Raw genomic sequence first — 19,662 nt, 5'->3', positions numbered from 1 at the left:
TCTGCAGGAAGGTCTCTGTGCTCTCTTAGTCATACAAGCAACATGCAAAGATGACTAGGAGGTGGTAAGACTTCCTGAGTGACTTCATCTTGTAGACCTAGTTGGGTGTCTTTGTGAACTTCGATGGCTCTTTTACCCAATGCTTCAAGATATCTCTTAAGTTCACATTATTTTGGAGTGAAGAACAGTGTATCCATGTAGTTCACCAGCTGTAGAAAGTGATACATATGATGGTAGGTTTCCTTCCTGAAGGTGGCAAGTTGTGTTCCACTGGCGCTACTCAGTGTCATCGTCTCAATATTAGTTTGTGAGACAACGTAATGAATGATATCTGCACATGGGATGGCAGGATACCTGCATGCAATGTTGTATAAGCCTGACTTATGAATGTTGACATAGACTTGGCGATATTCCAAATCTTCCTTGAAAGTGCTTGCAAATATGTCCTTTATCTCTTTCCATGCGATCTTCATGTCCTTCTCTATGAACAATTGTGTGTCTACATCGATGGGAAAGTTTATTTGCACCTGTTCAACCACGTCTCTAGTGCTGCTCTCTATAGTGTCCTTTTATTCAGCTCTCTTGGAAACCATGACACCTATACTATTGAGAGACTGCTCAACCACTCACATACATGGAGACAAAGTAGACACTCGCGACAAGCAAATGTCACTTTAAAACAAAATGTACTTCACAGATTGATCATGTAACGAACTGGGTTACTGCTGGGTAAGATTATGCAGTGGTGACTCTGGGAGGCCCTCGAAATGTTAGTTAGAACTGCGCATTGTATCATCCCAACTGCCATTGATCTTGCTGCTAACTAGAATTGCATAGAGCAAAGTCCAGCTGGGTTGACTATGGACTGGAATTTCAATGGGATGTTCAGTCTAGCTCAACTGCTAGCTAGGACTACGCATCGTGCAATCCCAGTGGGCAAGGCTGGGCACTGACTCGTAGTACAATGTACAGCACTAGTAGAGGGCAGTGACATGAAATCTTCTGCGCAATTACTGGGGCCAAGGTAGAGCATCGAGTTTAGGAATGCACAGAGCATTCCAGTGAAAGAAAGATATGAGCCAAGGCAACTCAAATCTGCCCAGAGGCGACTTGAAAACAAGTAGTTTCGAAAGTGAAAGAAAAGTATGGTGCAAACAGGAGTGAATGATCTGCATGCAATCAAAACCAATGAAGGAATCAATGAAACAGATGATCAATGAATTTGGTGGAGAGGGTCGCCGCAACGACGACCATTAGTGAAAAAAAAATGTTGTGCATGCGACACTTAGGAAGGACGATGCATAACTTGAAACATCACTTTTACAAGTTAAGAAAAATGAAAATGCCAGTGGTTGTTCAAAAAAACATGCGAAACAACACTCACACAAGCCAAGGAAATAAAAGTGACATAAAAAGGAGAAAAAGATTTGAAAAGCAAAACTTACCTGGAAAAGTTGTGCTGACTATGCCGAAGGTTCCTAGATGCTTCAGGAATGCCAGAGCTCCAAGATCAAGTGTGTAGAATGAACCCTGGGGTGTCATTTAAATAGATTTGGAAGATTTAGGGTTTATGACGTGCATGCCACAAATATAGGAAAAGCGACAATTGGCGGGAAGTTTCTAAAATCGACTTTGCATGTAACTCCCAGTGCTAAAAATAGATCCCTATTTTTTAGGGATAATTTTTTCTTTTTTCCTTTTTCTTTTTCGGGAAAGACTGCCATGCATGCATGGGAAGATTGGCAGTTCTTGATGGAACTAGGCAACTTTTTGGCACATGCATCAGACAATAAACTCAAGAATGCTTTTGCGCAATTCCTGGGATAAGCGGCTTTGGTTGCCTCCCATGATCTGCATAATTTCCTAGCTGAAGACAAGCTGACAGTTGGGTCTGCGCAATTCTTGATCCAAAGCCCAGTGTCTCGATGTTCTGCGCAATTTCTCTAAGAAGGGCTATCTACCGGATTCCTCTGCTCATTTCTGGAGAGCAGGGATAACTGTCAGGCTTCTTTGCGCAATTTTTGAGAGCAAGGCTAGTTGCCCTCTAGGATTATGCAGTTTTCCAAGAAAATGCAAGAACCGGATGTGAACCAAGTCACAAGGTCAGCTTGTGGTCGGAAAACAAGACAAGTTAGGAAACAAAAGCTGTCAAGTGAAACATAGCTTCAAATAAAACAAAAGTACCTCAGAAGTGCAAGACATTTCTAAGATTTTGAGGAGGGAGGCTCCAAAATGAAGAGAAAGAAAGTTTTTGGAGGGTGGTTGTAGCCATTACAACAAGTTTCCTATAATGAAGTTTTTCATTATACATTAATTTCTCGGTTGGAATTTACTTATTAGGCTTGCCATTATGGCTCACATTCACTTTTAATGTACTGAAAACAACAAAGGTTTCTCTCATCTCCAATGCAATTCAATACTCTACACTGATGCTACCATACCATTCACACACTTTGAATGATACACTTGTACAAAAGGTCATAAATTAAAAACAACATTTTAATTTTCTTTCAAGTTACTTATATTTTTTTCCTTGGGGAGATTCTTATTGGACTTCTTATGGACAAATGACTGAAGGGTTGATTGAGGAAATTTTTAGAGGCAAGAGCGTTAGTGTGATAATGATTATACTTGTTTACTATGGGACAATATATTTAAGGAGATACCTTTCCACTAGATGAGGATGGAGTGTGTCAGCTTCCCCTCAAGTTACTGTTTTTGTTTGATATGAATCTTGAATGGCTTTCATTTTCCCATGAGAAAAGAGAATACTGCATTGAAAAAAATTGGGGATCATCCCATGAGTGAAGTAATTGTGAGATTAAGGACAAGTGATGGCAAAGAAGACAAGTTTTACTACCATTCAAAAAAATTGGTAAAACAAACAAAATATTTTGCGAAGCATCTTTCAGATGACTAGCCCATATGCCAATTTCTAGAATTATGTAGAAGTTTACTGTTGTGAATCTAAATATGATCATCATTTGAACATTTTAAGGATTTTTTATATGGACAACAATCTAGTTATAGGTTTATGGTAGCATGTAAAAATGACTCTTGGCATTTTGAAAGGAGCCACCAAACTTGGTAATGATTGAATAATTTCAAAATATGTTTAGTATTTAGAGATAGTTCCTTGGGAAGAATATGAAGAGAAAGAAATTATAAAAATCCTTCCATAGCTAGGTTTAGAAGTCATTCCCATCCTTTCTAGACTTCAATTAGTTGACTTAGAAGTGGTATGAAATGTGTTTCTCTTTGCCACACATGCTGAAATTCAAGTTGACATAAAACATTCTCATTTACGTGCTTCTCCAAATGAACTCAAATCTTTTGCACAAGAGCAGGGAGAGTATATGCTTGTTGAATATGATGATGCCTCTACTTAGAATAGATGACAATATAAAGTATGAAGTAAAAAAACATCTATGGGAGTTGTTTGCCATTTTCTAAAATAAAATGGCATATTTGTTATCTTGTACAAAAGATTTCCTAGAAGACCACCGAAATCACATTTTAAGATTTTTGGCTAACTTCTTATGGTTGTGTCATATTTTACCTAAGATGGATCCTTTAACTGAATTTGTCAGCAAGTGGATAAAAGTTTCAAATAAATTTATTTAGACAATTAAGGATATAATATTAAGGTCATGCCTCTGTGAAAAAAAATGAACTTGATTGAAGTTACAAGAAAGGTTTTGGAGTCAGTTGGGTATGAAAATGTAACCCTTTCTTCTCCAAGGCAAACACATTCATTGAAACTTTGGTTACCATTTATAAGGGAGACAAAGCCACAAATTGACCTACAAATTTTTTATGATAAAATGCCTTACCAAATGGATAATGATCTCTATCAAAGCATAGAATATGTGCTCATTTCCCTGGTTCTATCATTGTCTTCTAGTGATCGGGTTGAAAATTTAGGTGAAAGGCTTAAAACAGAGCAAGAAAGATGCCTAGATTTAAGTGTAGCTTTTAGAGTGTGGTATTTGTTGGAAATAATATTGAGAGGGGGGGGGGGGGGTGAATCAGTATTATCAGATCAATAAAACTTTTTCAATGCCCAGAAACCTATACGCTACTTCAGTTAAGTGAACCAGCGTGTACACGCTACTGTGTCTAAGGAAAACAGCGTATAACCAGAAAACTTATAATTCAGTTAGTTTATCTTCAGTTAAGTGCATCAGGTCATCATTCACCATATTAAGAGTAAACAGATGCAGTATAACATAACAGATTATCACACAAAAGCCACACACATGAACACCATGATATAAGGTGGAAACCCAATGTGGGTGAAAACCACCTGCTGCAAGTCGTCTCTATCTTTCTTTAATAAGAATTTCAGTTTACAATCTTTTGTACTGGTGCGGCCTTATGCCAGTACGCAGGCTACAACCTGCAGAAGGCTTCAACCTTCTCTCGTTCTTCAATCTTCCTTGGAAGGGAGCTCCAACCCCCTTTGCTCTTGTAGGTGCTGGCCTACAATCTTCTTTCCTTCAGGTACCACTTTTCATCAATTTTCAGACTGGATACTCCTGAAGCACAACATTACAATCTGAAGACCATGATTCATTCACAAATCATATAAAACAACCAATACTAGCATCATCAATCTTTGAATCACTGAACCACTGAAACCCTGTCAAACCCAGTCACCAGAACACAGAGCAGACTACAGAACTCTGCAATAACAGCCAGATCCAGCTGCAACTCAAAAATCAAGCTCCAAAATATATACGCTACTACTATGAAGGCAACCCGCGTATACACGCGGTTTTACCGAAGACAACCTGCGTACAGATCTAAAAATACTTTTTCATAACTTGCAGTTGTACCAGATTTCAGTTATACCCAGAACATAACATTGCGTCAGTATGCAGATCTAGAAATTCGCATAATCAACCATATAAAGATAGTTCATTTCAAACCATTTGATCCCGATCTCTCCTTAGATCTTGTTCTCCATCAACCGATGAGATCTCTCCTTAGCTCAGATCCAGCAATACACCATCAACCAATAACCTGCATAATGGATCTAATACTTCATCAGATATTCAAGACATTTCAGATACATTTGCCTAATGATCTTCTTCTCCTTATATAGCCTTAGGCCATGCTCAATACCACGAGCCAAAACCATAGAAATCCAAAACCATCAACTCAACACTAGGGATCGACACGTCCGTCGAGACACCATGGTCCGAAACCATAGGCACAATTTCCAAGGAATAACAGCCACGGACCAAAAAAGAGTTTTCCACATACACGCGCTTTTACTGAAGCCAACCTGCGTGTACACGCGACTTGGGCTTGATGAACCTGCGTATATGAATTTTCTCTTCTTCTTATAGTCTGATCATCTATTCCTTGCTGCTGACCTTCTGCACTATGATTTGTCATCAGTGAGGTTTGCCATCAAGGACAACACTTGTCTCATAATGCCAACAATCTCCCCCTTTGGACTTGATGGCAACCCCAAGATCCTTAGAATCATTCTCCCCCTTTGTCATCAAGGGCAAAGGGCTGTGCTCCCCCTGGGTACATGCTGATTTCTCTGCTCTGTTGTTCTGAACATGCTCCCCCTGACTGTAGGCAAGATCTGCAAAAGATGTTCTTCAAACGAACCAAGACTTATACATCATAAAGGACCTTCCTATCACCAAAAGACTCAATGCATGCATCCATACTCCCAACCAAGAGGAGATACATCAGAAATATAATAACCAATAAGATTACATCATTCATCCATCCCAGGCATAGTGGGGAAATCATAGGCCGTTACATGACCTTGACACTATAAAAGTAATATGACATAGAGACAACAAATCTAGACCAAGACTTCTGAAAGACACCAGCAGTATCTGATATACTTCTTTTAGATCAGCATCCAAGATTTCCTTCTGAGCTCCTTCTCCTGAAACCAACAACAGCTGTGTACTAGAACCAAAAGCATCTAAATGCCAACAATGCTTTATGAAACTTGAATCTGCTCCCCCTGAACCTGTGCCTGCTGCTCCCCCTGAACCTGTGCCTGAAGAATTCTGGCATACCCATCTCAGACCTTCTCCGACCAGAGTCTGCCCTTGCTGTTCAGAACTCCATATACGCGACTTCTCCTGCAGAAAACAGCGTATGCACGGGGATATGCTTTCTGCAACACGCGTACGCCATACACGCGACTTTCCCACCATAGATCGGCGTATATACGCGGATATCCCTTACATAACTTGCGTATACCAACTTTTCTGTAGAACAGACAAGCTTCAACAGCAGGATGAAGCATCAACTACTCCCAGCTTTTGTCTGAGATATTCAAAAGTTTCCCTGGGCAGTGGTTTTGTGAGAATGTCAGCAACTTGTTCCTTAGAAGGAACATACTCCAACTTGACCTTCTGCTCAAGCACTTGTTCCCGAAGAAAATGGTACTTGATTGGTATGTGCTTGGTCTTTGAGTGCATGATTGGATTTTTTTGAAATGCTGATTGCACTTGTATTATCACATAAGATAGAGACTGGTGGAGTGCAGGTGATTTGAAAATCCTGCAAGGTCTGCATCATCCAAAGAAGTTGTGTGCAACAAGATGCCGCAGCCACATATTCTGCTTCAGCTGTAGATAAGGCAATTGAGCTCTGTTTCTTGCTGAACCAAGATACTAATCTGGAGCCCATAAAGAAAGCACCACCACTTGTTCTCTTCCTGTCATCCACGCTTCCGGCCCAATCTGCATCTGTATAAGCATGAAGTGTGAGATCTGTATCTCTAGGATACCATAAGCCATAATTTTGTGTCCCTTGAAGATATTTGAAAATTCTCTTCACTGCCTGAAGATGAGTCTCCTTTGGATTTGCTTGAAATCTTCCAACTATTCCGACTGCATGCATGATGTCTGGTCTGGTACCTGTCAAATAAAGCAAACTCCCAATCATGGATCTATAAGTTGGTTGATGAACTGCTGCTGATTCATCATTTGTACTGAGGCTGCATCCTGTAACCATAGGTGTACATACAGGTTTTGAATCTTCCATGCCATACTTCTTCAAGATCTGCTTGAGGTACTTGGTTTGAGACAAGAAGATACCTCCTTCATTTTGTTGGATTTGCAATCCAAGAAAGTATGTCAGTTCTCCAAGAAGTGACATTTCAAATTCTTTCTGCATAACCAAGGCAAAGTTTTGACTCATAGTCTCTTCATTGCTGCCAAAAATAATATCATCAACATAAACAACAAGTATTAGCAATTTGTTATTTTCAACTTTTATATAGAGATTGCTATCTGCTGATCCTTTTGAAAAGCCTTGTTGGTGAAGATATTTGTCCAACCGATAGTACCAAGCCCTTGGAGCTTGTTTGAGACCATAGAGAGCCTTTTTCAATCTGCATACAAGGTTTGGATCATTCCCAAGAATGAAACCATCTGGCTGCTCAATATAAACTTCTTCTTCTAAGTCTCCATTCAGAAAGGCTGATTTCACGTCCATTTGAAATACCTTGAAATTTTGAAAACTTGAGAGAGCAAGGAACATTCGGATGGCCTCAAGTCTTGCAACAGGAGCAAAAGTCTCTTCAAAATCTATCCCTTCTTGCTGCGCATACCCTTTACAAACAAGTCTGGCCTTGTTTCTAATTACTTCTCCATTTTCATTCAATTTGTAGGAATTTACAGGGTAAGTTCCACAGAAAGAATACCAAAAGGACACCGCTCACAACCAGATCTCAAATCAATACACCAGAATTTTTGACGTGGTTAAAACCCTCAGAGTGCAAGGAGGGAAACAGTCCATGGCCTGTCCCAACGTGGGTACTACAGGCAATTTATTAATCAAAGAATGAAAATCTACATAAGCTTCTCTCATGCACGGATTACCCGAACAATGACCCTCCATGCGCTTTAAATAGAACTCATGGACCAATCGGGTGTCAAGCCACGGATCAAGTGTCGGTAATACCGAGGTGAGAGTGAACCGTCGGATCACTACATATCGTGACCGTCGGATTGTAATGTACAACGGTAAAGAAACACACTTTACCTAACTCTAACCTAACTCTATACTAGACCAAGTTGAACTTAACTATATCCTATGTGTCGGAATATCCTAACATCCCCCCTTAAGAACAACTTGGGATAGGATTGAAGGATTTACAAATATGACACAATAGGAGAAGGAAGGAGGCACTAGAGCCTATCCCCCCTTAGTGACAACTTCCTGAACTCCAAGCATATATCGAAGTTTAGTGAACTTCGCCTCTGTGAGAGCCTTTGTGAAGATGTCTGCAACCTGATCATCTGTTGGACAATATTGCACTTCAAGAACATGGTCATGAATGAGCTTTCTGATCAAGTGCATGTGTAGTTCAATGTGTTTGTTGCGCTGATGCTGGACTGGATCTTTGCATAGCTGAATGGCACTTTGATTATCACACCAAAGTGTGGTTGAATGCTGCTGCTCAAAGCCAAACTCTGATAGGATCTGACGAAGCCACAAGGCTTCCTTACTAGCTTCGACGGCACCACGATACTCTGCTTCTACTGACGAAAGAGAAATGGCAGCCTGTTTCTTACAAGCCCATGTAATAGGTCCTGAACCAAGAGTGAAGACATAACCGGCAGTAGACTTCCGATCATCAGGGTCACCAGCCCAATCAGAATCAGTGAAACCAACTAACAGAGGAGCTGCTTTGGCACTGTAATGAATCCCAAACTGTACTGTACCTCGAACATAACGAAGTATTCTTTTAGCTGCTTTCCAATGACTTTCACGGGGGTTTTGCATAAAATGCGCAACAAGGCCAACAGCAAAGGAAAGATCAGGACGAGTATGGGTTAAATACAGGAGTTTTCCGACAAGTTGACGGTATAAGGTAGCATCAACTTCAGGAGAGGTACAAGAGACTGAAAGTTTGACTCCAGACTGAAAGGGAGAAGGGGCTGGCTTACAGTCTTCCATGTGAAAATGACGAAGAATATCACAAGCATACTTGGACTGGGAAAGGAAAATACCCTCTTGGGATTGCAAGACTTGAAGACCGAGAAAATAGTGTAAATGTCCTAAGTCTGTCATTTCAAATTTCTTTTTAAGGCTGGAATTCACATGGTTTATAAGGTTGGGATCACTACCAGTAAGAATAAGATCATCAACATAAAGAACAAGGATGATAAGAGAGTTGCCCTCTTTCTTGGTGTAGACAGTATTGTCAGAATGACACCTAGAAAAGCCAGATTCTAAAAGAAAGTAATCCATTTTGGCATACCAAGCCCGAGGAGCTTGCTTGAGGCCATAAAGGGATTTCTTAAGTCGACAAACAAGGCTGGAGTCTGTTTGTATGAAGCCAATGGGTTGTTCCATATAGATTTCTTCCTGCAAGTCCCCATGCAAGAAGGCAGATTTAACATCCATCTGATGGACTTCCCATTTTAAAGAGGCAGCAAGGGAAAGAACAAGGCGGATGGAGTTCATTTTGGCAACAGGAGAAAAGGTTTCAGTGTAGTCAATGCCTTCAACCTGTGAAAAGCCCTTAGCAACGAGACGAGCTTTATGTTTATCAACTTTCCCATCTGGTCCATACTTGGTTCTGTAAACCCATTTACATCTAACAAGTTTGCGTCCCTTTGGTAGAGGAACAAGATCCCATGTATCATTTGTCATCAATGAATGATATTCTTCATTCATAGCTTCTTCCCAATGTGGATGGCCTGAAGCTTCTGCAAAAGTGTCAGGATCATGATTTACTGGAGCTTGAGCCAGTAAAGAAGAGGCTCTTTCAAACTGAGAACGTGTACGTCGCTGACCTGTAGGATCACCGGCAAGATCACCTGCTGCATCCCGAGTGGCACGGACCCATCTTGGAAGTTGAGGATCCTGAGAAGGTGGGGGAGGATTATCATCCTCGCTTTCATCATCTGAAGAAGAAATGTTTTCAAAGATAGAAGAGATAGGAGGAGGTGGCACATCCGCCGGACTAGGCTCGCAGGCCGATTTATTTTCATCAAATTTTACATCTCTTCTAATGATAACATTTTTGGACTTAAATGGAATAAGTCTATAACCTTTTACATCTTCAGAATATCCAACAAAAGTACATTTCTCACTTTTAGGTTCTAAAGCTTTATGCTTTTCATCTGGAATATGGGCCCATGCTTCACTTCCAAACACACGAAAGTGACTTACATCTGGTTTAATGGAACTCCAAGCTTCTTCTGGAGTGATATTCTCTAGAACCTTAGTAGGAGTGCGATTGATTATATAATTTGCACAATTAATTGCTTCAGCCCAAAAACTAAGACTGAGTCCTTTAGATTGCAGCATACAATTAGCCATTTCCTTTAAGGTGCGGTTTTTCCTTTCAGCTACACCATTTTGTTGTGGAGTGTATGGAACAGTATGTTGCATTTGAATTCCATTTTCGGTGCAAAAGTTGATGAATGTGTTTTTAACATATTCTCCACCATTATCAGTTCTTAGCTTAAGAATTTGATGTCCAGATTGTTTTTCAACAAATGCTTTGAAGGCCAAAAAAGTGGTAAATACTTCGCTCTTGAGTTTTAAGAAGTATACCCAAGTGTGTCTGGAGAAATCATCAATGAAGGTTAAGAAGTACTTGCAGCCAGAGAATGAAGCAACAGGAAGAGGACCACATAAATCACTGTGCACAAGCTGTAAAGGGGCTGAGGCGTGCCAAGAGGCACGTTTGTCAAAACTGTCCCGATGATGTTTGCCGAGTACACATCCGGAACAAACACCATCTCTGCAAGATACCATAGGAAGACCTGTCACCATATTTTCTTTACATAGATGCTGAAGGGAGCGATAGTTTAAGTGACCAAATCGCTCATGCCAAAGTTTGCTCACTTCATCATTATGAGCAACAAATACTGAGGGAAGATTGGATGACCCAAAGTTGTGAAACTTATACAACCTTTTGGAATCATCAGCAAGACCAGTAGCTAGAATCTGTTTAGGATATTTTAGATCCTTGATTACAACATCATGAGGTGAAAATTCAACAATTTTACCTTCACCTGAATGAGTTATCTGATAGACAGATAGAAGGTTTCAGGATAAGGTTGGAACACATAATACATCATTAAACTGACCATTGTCTAGATGAACAGTTCCAGTCCCTACAACATTAAGAGATCTATCATCACCAATATATATATTTTTGGTGTTACAATCATTTAAAGAAGAAAACATGGCTTGGTTTTTGGCCATGTGACAAGAGGCTCCAGAGTTAATGAGCCACTCATGAGAATGAGAAGAAGAAGAAGATACATTTAATGCATAACCAGACTGAGATGATTGACAATGAGATGCAGAAAGTGCCATTCCGGAAGTTGAAGTTGAAGTAGGCTCCACATGGATGTTATGTTTCTTCATTGCGGCCTCCAAGGCTTCCATCTTCTTAAAGCATTTAGATTCTAAGTGGCCATCTCGATTACAAAAGTTACAATGTCTATCAGTCTTCTTCCATTTGTTTTTATTGGTCTTATCATTTTGCTGAAATGATCTTTCATTTTGAGGCTGAAATGGTTTAGGACCATTCTTTTGAGGATATGACTTCTTAGGATTCTTTGAATTTGGTTGCTGCTGGGCGGCTAACGCTTTCGTGGAAGAGTTTCCAAGATTAAGAAGACCAAGGTGTAAGAGTTTTTCTTGTTCTCTTATTAAGGAATCACAAAAGGAGTCAAAGGAAGGGGGCTTGTAGTCTTGTCCTTGACAAATGAAAGCTTCTCTTGTAGAATGGAAAGTGGAAACAAATACAGAGTAGGCTGGTCCCAACTTAGTAAGGATGGAATAAATAAGGTTACCATCGTCTTTCTTAACTTTAACACCTTCCAGGAGATATCTAAGGTTCTTGAATTTGGACAAGAAATCTTCAATGCAAGAAAAATTATTAGGATCCAAAGTAAGCAGCTCATTTTCAAGTTGATGGGCTCTAATTTCATTTTTAATCCCAAAAACTTTAGCAAGTTTTTCTAATGCTTCATGAGGAGTCTCAAGTTCCACAATGTGGAATCTAAGATCAGGAGAAATAGACATCCCTATCAAACCACGTGCTTGATCTTGTCTATTTTCCCATTTTGCCGCCTTGTCTTCATCTTTTGGTTTCTTCTCTTGGTCTGTGGATATTCTGAAGAGACCTTTACTTCTAAGTAAATCTTCGATGTAGGCTACCCATTGGAAGTAGTTAGTGCTGTCAAGAATGACTTGGCATGGGCTTTCCATTTTTAAAAAAAAAACTGAAGCTGAAGATGCTGAAAGTAGGTGTTCCAATGGATAGATCTCGAAAAAATAGGCGGTTTTAAAAAAAAACGGCTCTGAAAAAGGCTTCCGGATGAAGAAGTTATGGCTTTTTGAAAAATAATTGTTGAAGTAGCCGGCAAAGTGCGCGAATGTGCGGGAATGAAAAAATCTGCCCCCACAAAATGGAGACTTGAACCCAAGACCTCTACTCTCTTAAAATAGCTTTGAACCAATTGATCTATACAAAAAATTTGAGAGAGAGAGAGAGAGAGGGGGGGGGGGGGCCTCGGTTTGCGTGCTTGCCTTGAGAAAGCTCTTTTTCCCTACAAAACACAAAACACAAAACCCAACACGAATATGCAAAGAAAAACGAACCTTGCGGCTCGAAGTTAGCTTTAGCCAAAAAACTAGAAATTTAAAAAAAAAATCTCAAAGTTAGCTTTAGCCGAAAAACTAAATATTTTTCTCAATGTTTCTGATTTTCCGAGATCACACTAAGGTGCAGGGAAAAGAGCATACGCATGAGAAAAATCCTTCCTTTCTGTTTCTGATTTGCCCAGATCGCACAGAGTCGCAGGGCAAAGAGCATACGCAGAAATGAAAGGTATAGATCCGGTTAAAAAAAAAGGCTAAATAAACTGAGACCGAAATAAGCAGAGAGAAAATAACAGTAAAGTGCAAAAAAACACTGTATACCTCCCGATCTGAAAAATGACGCAGCTAGGGCTACCGGAAACCTTTTCGTGTGAAACGAAAGGGGTTCCTCACTGGAACAGATGCTCCGAACGCAACAGAGCAGTCCTCTCGGCCCGAAAGCAGTCAGAAACAGCAGATCTAGGAAACGACAGCCGCATGCAGTTCTACCGGCTTCAGATTTGGATCACCAACGGACGCGGCCCTCAAATAGCTCCGATACCATATAGGAATTTACAAGGTAAGTTCCACAGAAAGAATACCAAAAGGACACCGCTCACAACCAGATCTCAAATCAATACACCAGTATTTTTGACGTGGTTAAAACCCTCAGAGTGCAAGGAGGGAAACAGTCCACGGCCTGTCCCAACGTGGGTACTACAGGCAATTTATTAATCAAAGAATGAAAATTTACATAAGCTTCTCTCATGCACGGATTACCTGAACAATGACCCTCCATGCGCTTTAAATAGAACTCATGGACCAATCGGGTGTCAAGCCACGGATCAAGTGTCGGTAATACCGAGGTGAGAGTGAACCGTCGGATCACTACATATCGTGACCGTCGGATTGTAATGTACAACGGTAAAGAAACACACTTTACCTAACTCTAACCTAACTCTATACTAGACCAAGTTGAACTTAACTATATCCTATGTGTCGGAATATCCTAACACAATTTATTTTTGAAGACCCATTTTGTCCCTATGACATTCTTATCTTTTGGTCTAGGAACCAATTCCCAAGTGTTGTTCTTTTCGATCTGGTCAAGTTCTTCATCCATTGCTTTGACCCAACATTCATCTTTGCATGCCTCTTTCACATTTTGTGGTTCAGTGGAAGAGAGTAATGCCAAATAGCTTGAAGCTTCTGCAATTCTTCTTCTTGTTTGTATTCCTGCTTCTTTCTGCCCCACAATCTGAGATTCTGGATGATTCTTTTGAACATATCTGGATGGAGTCTTCTCTTCTATTCTTGTCTGCTCCTCTGGTTCTTCTTGAGGTTCTTCTTCTTCATCATTCTGCCTTTGAGGGTAGCCTTCATCTTCTTCAATGTCTTCATGATGAACTTGCCTAGGAATATATCCCTTCTCATCAACCACTACATCAATGCTATCAACAATTCTGCCAAGTCTTTTATTGTAGCACTTGTATGCTTTGCTATATGGAGAATAACAAAGAAGAATGCCTTCATCTGCTCTTGGTTCAAGTTTTCCAGGTTGCTCATCAGTATTCTTAATATAACATTTGCTCCCAAATATTTTGAAGTGCTTTACCGAAGGAGTCTCACCACTCCAGAGCTCATGAAGTGTTTGAGTGCTATTTACTCGGATATTTGTTTTGTTAAGAATAATAACCGTAGCATGTGCAGCTTCACCCCAGAAAGTTGCGGGAGTACCTGATTCATCAAGCATAGCACGAGCCATTTGTTGGATTGTTCTGTTCATTCTTTCCACCACCCCATTTTGTTGAGGAGTTCTAGCTGTAGAGAATTCTCTTCTTATCCCATGTTCTTCACAGAAATCGAAAAATTCGTTTGAGGTAAACTCCCCACCTCTGTCAGATCTGAGGCACTTAATTTTGTGTCCTGATTCATTTTCAACCAAGGCTTTGAAGGATTTGAATTTTTCGAATGCTTCATCTTTGTGCTTCATAAGTCCTAACCAGACAAACCTGGAGAAATTGTCAATGAATAATATCAAGTATTCTTCTCCTCGAGGTGTTCTTTTTCTGAATGGACCACATGTATCTGTATGTACTAGCTCAAGAGGCATGCTAGCTGATCCTTCCTTCTATGGAAAGTTAGTTCTGGTTTGCTTTCCAAACTGACAAGATTTGCATATAGTGTTGTCTGGAATTTTGATATCTGGAAGACCACGAACTGCTTGATATTTGCATGCTTTCCTTATTTGTGAAAAGCTTAGATGCCCCAACCTTCGATGCCATAGCCAGTGTTCATCATCCTTGCTCAAATAGCATTGTTTTGGTCCTTCTTCAAATATGTATAGATTATTTGGAGTCCTTCCTTTGATCATTGTTTTACCTGTATCAAGATCACGAACACAACATCCATTTGATCTAAATATTACCTCTGTTCCTTGATCGCACATCTGACTGACACTCAGAAGATTATGCTTCAATCCATCAACATACAAAACATTTCCAGCTTTGACCTTCTCTTTTAATGGAGCCACACCTTTTCCTTTTATGGCTGCAGAGATATCGTTTCCAAAAGAAACTTTCTTCCCTTTTTCTAATGCGGTATATGACTCAAGCTTTTCTTTGTCCCCTGTCATATGCTTCGAACATCCGCTGTCAATGTACCATAGACTTTCTTGACCTTCTGCATAAAAGGTTATCCCACATCTTTCTGGTTGTGGTTCCTTTATTCTCCATGTTCTGACATTTGAGTTTTGCTCCTTCTGAATTGTCTTCCGGAACCTGCTCCTGCATTCAGAGTCTTCATGACCAAAGTTATTACAAATAGAGCATTCAACTTCATTTTCAAGGACCGAAAAGTTGTTATAAGTCCTTTTCATGGTTTCAGTCATTCTCCCTTGCTTTTGAGCTTCTCTAGTCATGATTGTCTTGTATGCAACACATTGAGCTGCTTTGTGACCGAAGTTATGGCAAGAAAAGCATTGGCCATTAAAGAAAATTTTGCGATAACCAGATCTATCATCCAACCGATTGTAGCTTCTATTTATTCTTGGAGCAAATTGGGAAGATTTTACCTGTGGTTGATTGTAGCTTCTGTTTGTCTTTAAGGCAGTTTGTCCCCAAATTTCTTGATGGTCTTTATTTGTAAACTGTCCCTGATTCACCTGATTACTTTTAATTGGCCTTTGCTCGCTTTTCCTTGCTGCATCAAGATAACTTTTAGAGGTAGAGGCTTGAGATGTTTCTCCATGATATCCAAGACCTGTCTTGATCAGAGGAGATCGCTGCACATTGATAATCTCATCCAAGGTTTCAGATCCTTTAACAAATTTAAGATTAATAGCTTTTGTTTTCTCAATCTCTTTTCTAAGACCAACAATTTCACCTTCTAGTTTTTCAAGATGTTTTTCCTTTTCATCAATTTGAAATTGTAGAGTATCAATGATCACATTCTTTTCTTCTATACATCTCTTGAGTCTAGTAATTTCATCATAAAGATTATCCACATCTATAGCATCCATATAATCATCATCTTCAAATGCCATTAACAACTTATATTCATTACCTCGTTCATATTCATCACTATTTGATAGACCATCACTATCTTCATGAGTGTAGTAGCTTTTCTTATTTGCACTCTGTTTCTTGTTCCATCTAGCAGGTTCCTTTCCTTTATCCTTATAAGGACATTTTGTAGCATAATGACCTACTCTTCCACAAGCAAAGCATTTAAAAGGTAACTTACCTCTGAACCTTCCAGAACCCCTTTGAAGATTTCTGACAAAATTTGATTCTTCTTCCTCTTCTTTTGGGACGTGGCTTGCTTCATAATAATCTTCTTTGCCTGATGCCTTGAAAGCAGCTTCTCTTCTGTCTGATGGACCTCCCTTTCTCATTTCATAAGCAGTTAGAATTCCATGTAGCTGAGACATAGTAAGAATTCGTAGATTTTCCTTTTCTTCTATTGCAGATACTTTAGATTCAAACTTGGGGGACAATGATCTTAGAACCTTTTCAACCACTATAGCCTCTTTTATTTCTTCACCCAAATTTTTCATACAATTAACAATCTCATCTACCCGAAGAAAATAGTTAGCCACACTTTCATCATTATACATCTTGAGAGTCTCATATTGAATCCTGAGAGTTTGAAGTTTAGCACGCTTTACCTGTTCATCTCCTTCATAGCTTGTGACAATTTTGTCCCATATCTCTTTTGCGGATTTGTAGTGCATTACCTTCATAAATTCCGTTTGGGATATACATCCCAATAGGGTACTGACTGCTTTCGCATTTGTTTCATACTTCTTTTTCTCAGCTGCATCTGTAGGAGTAGCTGAAGGAAAAGTGTAGCCTGTTTCTACGATGTCCCAAACTTTTGTACCAAGAGATTGAAGATAGGCAGTAACTCTTACCTTCCAATAATTGAAGTTTGTCCCATCAAAAACCGGTGGCCTGATTGATGCTTCTCTCTCGTAGTTGCTCATGATGAACGATCTACCTTCAAGCGATCAAGCTTTTCTGAAGGACCTGTTGTGATACCAATTGTTGGAAATAATACTGAGAGGGGGGGGGGGGTGAATCAGTATTATCAGATCAATAAAACTTTTTCAATGCCCAAAAACCTATACGCTACTTCAGTTAAGTGAACCAGCGTATACACGCTACTGTGTCTAAGGAAAACAGCGTATAACCAGAAAACTTATAATTCAGTTAGTTTATCTTCAGTTAAGTGCATCAGGTCATCATTCACCATATTAAGAGTAAACAGATGCAGTATAACATAACAGATTATCACACAAAAGCCACACACATGAACACCATGATATAAGGTGGAAACCCAATGTGGGTGAAAACCACCTGCTGCAAGTCGTCTCTATCTTTCTTTAATAAGAATTTCAGTTTACAATCTTTTGTACTGGTGCAGCCTTATGCCAGTACGCAGGCTACAACCTGCAGAAGGCTTCAACCTTCTCTCGTTCTTCAATCTTCCTTGGAAGGGAGCTCCAACCCCCTTTGCTCTTGTAGGTGCTGGCCTACAATCTTCTTTCCTTCAGGTACCACTTTTCATCAATTTTCAGACTGGATACTCCTGAAGCACAACATTACAATCTGAAGACCATGATTCATTCACAAATCATATAAAACAACCAATACTAGCATCATCAATCTTTGAATCACTGAACCACTGAAACCCTGTCAAACCCAGTCACCAGAACACAGAGCAGACTACAAAACTCTGCAATAACAGCCAGATCCAGCTGCAACTCAAAAATCAAGCTCCAAAAGATATACGCTACTACTATGAAGGCAACCCGCGTATACACGCGGTTTTACCGAAGACAACCTGCGTACAGATCTAAAAATACTTTTTCATAACTTGTAGTTGTACCAGATTTCAGTTATACCCAGAACATAACATTGCGTCAGTATGCAGATCTAGAAATTCGCATAATCAACCATATAAAGATAGTTCATTTCAAACCATTTGATCCCGATCTCTCCTTAGATCTTGTTCTCCATCAACCGATGAGATCTCTCCTTAGCTCAGATCCAGCAATACACCATCAACCAATAACCTGCATACTAGATCTAATACTTCATCAGATATTCAAGACATTTCAGATACATTTGCCTAATGATCTTCTTCTCCTTATATAGCCTTAGGCCATGCTCAATACCACGAGCCAAAACCATAGAAATCCAAAACCATCAACTCAACACTAGGGATCGACACGTCCGTCGAGACACCATGGTCCGAAACCATAGGCACAATTTCCAAGGAATAACGGCCACGGACCAAAAAAGAGTTTTCCACATACACGCGCTTTTACTGAAGCCAACCTGCGTGTACACGCGACTTGGGCTTGATGAACCTGCGTATATGAATTTTCTCTTCTTCTTATAGTCTGATCATCTATTCCTTGCTGCTGACCTTCTGCACTATGATTTGTCATCAGTGAGGTTTGCCATCAAGGACAACACTTGTCTCATAATGCCAACAGTATTATAGATATAAAGAAGAAAAAAGGATATTGTTTTTGGGTTTGATTGGTGTTAATACCAACAATACCTCTACCGCTACCATTGTTGGCCATTAATATAATTGGATTCAAGCATAGCAATCAAGGCATCCATATTTGAGTGAAGCTTTTGAATTGTGGTGTTATAGGTGCAAGGAAACAAAGAGGAGATGGCTTGTATTCATTGATAGAAATTTGGGGCATCCATTACATGATTCAAGATGGTTAAATAAAGGACCATATAATACCGTGTACAATTCACCTTAAACTGATCATTTCACGGAGAAAGGGAGCCAATCAGTTAAACTAGATGGAGGAATGAGATCATAGTAAAAGGAATCATTAAATCACTGGAATTGCACGTAGGGTTTAGAGAAAACTACACAATACATTCAAATTAACCTACAAAGTTGAAGGCAAGAATTCATTTGTTGTTAGAATAGAATACCAATCCCCATCTGGGCATTCCAAACAAAGTTGCTTCTTGGGCATGTATCTCTACTATTAATTAAACAGACTTGGTAGAATGGTAGAGTATCCCAGTGGTAGGGGTAGGTATAGTTACATTCCTAAAACCCTAGGTCTGTGATACTTACTACAATGAGCAATGGAGGGTTGTTTGGAATATTAATCTAGTTGGTAGTAAGTAATCTAGCTTGGGGAAAGCTTGAATTATACCTATTCCAAATTTGGAGGGGGCAGGAAAACCTCCTTGGAGATCCAATTTTTTTTAATTTTTTTTTTCTACTTGAGTTTGATGTCAAATATTTTTTTTTGTTTCTTTAATTGTTATATACACACACAACTACAAATACATTCCCCCCACCTAAGCTATAGAGAAGCTTGCTTCTCTTAGCACAACAAGACAGATAATATTCATTATATATAAAGGAATCTAAATCAGCAACACGACATGATCATGTTTGCATCTATTACACACCTATTGCAGAATAGGAAATAAACAATTTATTGTTTCCTCTAACTCACCAATAGGAACTTAAATCAACTCGTGCCTAATATGATGCATTTAACAATACTTA

General features: G+C 39.6%; 1 pseudogene; it reads left to right on the top strand.

The window, feature by feature from the left end:
- The first annotated feature begins 2,755 nt into the window (after positions 1–2,755).
- On the top strand, positions 2,756–18,700 carry LOC149265918 (BTB/POZ domain-containing protein At3g05675-like; annotated as a pseudogene).
- The last annotated feature ends 962 nt before the right edge of the window (positions 18,701–19,662 follow it).

This window comes from Pinus tabuliformis, chromosome 6 (assembly GCF_031772625.1).
Source record: "Pinus tabuliformis cultivar Carrire ecotype Pingquan chromosome 6, CPIR1, whole genome shotgun sequence".
Classification (NCBI taxonomy): Eukaryota; Viridiplantae; Streptophyta; class Pinopsida; order Pinales; family Pinaceae; genus Pinus; species Pinus tabuliformis.
Note: the sequence above shows the minus strand (reverse complement) of the source record. Positions and strands in the feature narration are given on the sequence as shown.